This window comes from Schistocerca piceifrons, chromosome 8 (assembly GCF_021461385.2).
Source record: "Schistocerca piceifrons isolate TAMUIC-IGC-003096 chromosome 8, iqSchPice1.1, whole genome shotgun sequence".
Lineage (NCBI taxonomy): Eukaryota > Metazoa > Arthropoda > Insecta > Orthoptera > Acrididae > Schistocerca > Schistocerca piceifrons.
In genome coordinates this window covers 40,156,982-40,160,256 of record NC_060145.1, presented here as the reverse complement: position 1 = coordinate 40,160,256, position 3,275 = coordinate 40,156,982, and the positions used below count along the sequence as shown (strand labels likewise).

General features: G+C 45.8%; 1 pseudogene; it reads left to right on the top strand.

Moving 5' to 3' along the window:
* Nucleotides 1-719: 719 nt before the first annotated feature.
* LOC124712941 lies at nt 720-837 on the top strand (annotated as a pseudogene).
* The last annotated feature ends 2,438 nt before the right edge of the window (nt 838-3,275 follow it).

The window sequence follows — 3,275 nt, the reverse complement described above, 5'->3', positions numbered from 1 at the left end:
TTTGCAACTGGTTTGCCAGGTTAGGCTGTCCTACATCGCTGACAACAGACCAAGAATGGCAATTTGAATCTGCCTTGTTCAATGATCTGTGCCGACATTGCGGGTGCCATTGTTCCCACACAACTGCTTACCACCCACAGTCAAAGGGTCTAGTGAAACGATGGCATTGCACACTCAAAGCAGCATTAATTTTCCACTCAGTCATGGACCGATGCTCATCCCTGGATGCTTTTCAGAATTAGGACAGCTCATAAAGAGGATTTGAAAGCCTCACTTTCTGAGGTCCTACATGGTGACTAGCTCTGCCACTGTCCAAAATTTGTCACACAAGATGTAGCTACAGCGATCTACGATCTGCTGGAACTAGTGCATATATGCAATGTATGTGTGCCCCCGCCTGCCCATCACGCAAAGCCTCCGACATTTATTCACAAGGATTTAAGCACCTGTTTCCACACATTATGCTGTACACAGATGCCATTAAGCTGGCTTTGCCCTCCCCACCTCCCCCCATACTGCGGCTGATACCACATAGTCAAGCAGGACATCAAAGACCACTACAGTGTCTTTAAACACACTGAAGTCTGCATGGACTTTAGCTGACTCCTCGGTGGCGTGCCCAGCATTCGCACCTCCACAGCTAACAGACACTCACTTCAAAGTACAACTAAATATGATATACTTTCTGCCGGAAGATATCGATGTCACCATATGTGAATTGCAACGGCCTTGCTGCAGTGGATACACCGGTTCCCATCAGATCACCGAAGTTAAGCACTGTCGGGCGTGGCCAGCGCTTGGATGGGTGACCATCCTGGCCGCCACGTGCTGTTGCCATTTTTCGGGGTGCATTCAGCCTTGTGATGCCAATTGAGGAGCTACTCGAATGAATAGTGGCGGCTCCGGTCAAAGAAAACCATCGTAACCATCGTAACGACCGGGAGAGCGGTGTGCTGACCACATGCTCCTCCAATCCGCATCCTCAACTGAGGATGACACGGCAGTCGGATGGTCCCAATGGGCCACTTGTGGCCTGAAGATGGAGTGCTATGTGAATTACTGTTAGTCATCCCCACCAGTTCTCCAAACAGGCTGGCAGGCTCCAGTGTAAACTCCAGGTCAATTGATCATGCCATGCCCCTGCCCTCCTTTGTTGATACAGTGGGTTTAACATCTTGCTTCATGACCACTGGAGCCCTCATTGACACCACCTCTGTATACACTGCTCCTGCTGCTTGCACCACCTCTAATCATCACACCAGGTACACTGCCCCTCCTGCACCACCAAGGACAATGTCACACCTCCTGCTGCCCTGGTGGTCTCGGACTATCATGCTGCCTACACTGCACTGCCATCCCCCTCTCCTCAGCCTCCTTCGTGCTTTGGGCGTGCACTGCGTCCTCCACTGTACCTCGCCCTTTATGACATTTTAGTGATTAACACCTCCACTGCACCGACATCCCACCGGTACACACCACTTTCTCCCACATGCTCCACACTCACACTATGGGGAGGAGGGGGGTGGGGGTGGGGGGGTTCTGTGGGGATGTAACTCCGTGGAGTCAACCAGAACAGTGTTGTTGCTCTGAGCTAGCTCAACTAACATCTCTGGACCTGCAGTTTGCTCTGATCGATGTTTGTGACAAAATGCTTTGTACCTTGTAGGACAATAAAATATATTTGTATGGAATCATGCGACCTGTTACTTGTATTATACATACCTACTATCCCAAGTACCATACTTCCTACAGGTCAATGACAACCCATGACCTCTCTTGGTCCCTTTATGCAAAGATGTTTAACTTCAGATTTTCGTATCTCTGGGAAGCAGTCCTCCTCAAAATATTGATTTATTGTCATTGAAATGACATTTTGTATACACCCGAAGCTGCTGAATAATTTATTTTTAGTTAGGTTCCTTGTAAGGCTTCAGACTTACTTTTTTCAACTGCCTTGAGGGAAATTTGTTCCCATGTGAATGAAAACGCCCTTTGTATCCCTGGTACACTAATCTGTTGTGCTCTCTCTTGAATGTAAGATGTCGAAATTTTTATGCAATTGGTGCATCCTGATTCCTAGTCAACATCAGTTTTTGAAGTTAGGCATGACTGTTTTTTAAAAAGGACTAACCATTAATTGAGAATTTACTTTCTGTCTTACTATGCTGCTGCTTTTTGCCTTTAGCGTACATTACACTAATCAACATATATTTGTTTAGTTATTTCGCACCTTCAGTTTCTTTTTCTTCCATAATGGTGACAGATGTGTCTGTGTCTTCACATTAACAGTGTCATGACATTGTTCTGACAGTTACACCTGTGGTAAGTATTATGATATGGATTCGCATTGTGTGAATCTGGGTTGATGTTTGTTGTTTGCAAAATAAAATGTTGTGTTGGACCGTAATTCGAACCCGAATTTCCCCATTATTGCGACCACTTGCCTTAACCACTTCAGCTGTCCGAGCACACCACCAGGACCGATGCAAACCTCCTAACATCTTGGAGTCTACAACCTACAACTTTCGTCATATGCAGTCACAGACCCACAGGAATAAAAGGGCACACACAAAAATACAGGGTGTACATAAAGTCCGGGAACACTTTCAATCATTTATTGCACAAGAACTCAACATAGTACAGATGTCGTATATATTGCATTCTGAAGACAAACTCTGCAAGTTTTTTTTTACAAACATTTGATATGTGAACCATGAGTGATCCGGCAGACATCAATATGGTAATCGATTTCTTGCCATACCCGTCCCTGCATGGCATAGTCGACTGTGGCAGTCACTTCCCATATTCTCTCCTGGAGCTCTGCTACATTACATTTTAGAGGCAGTATATACACTAGATCTTTAATGTGTCCCTACAGAAAAAAGTCACATGGAGTGAGATCTGATGATTGGGGAGGCCATTTCATGAAACAGCTGTCCCCTTCCGTAGCAGGACCAAGCCATTGATGCGGCAGCCCTGTGTTCAGGTACCCATGAACTTCACAATGAAAATGGCCTGGAGCCCCATCCTGCTGAAAGATGAGCAGAGAGTCTGATTGCATTTGGCTCATCAGCCATTACTGCAACATGTCCAAGTAGGAATATCCAGTGACAGTGCTCTCGGCGGAGAAGAATGGCCCGTACAGTTTTCAGTGTGACAAGGCACAAAAAATATTTACCTTTGGGGAATCATTCTCAAATTCAATGCATTCATGTGGATGCTTTGTAGCCTAGATTCAACAATTGTACCTGTTCACTTTCCCGTTACTGTGAAAA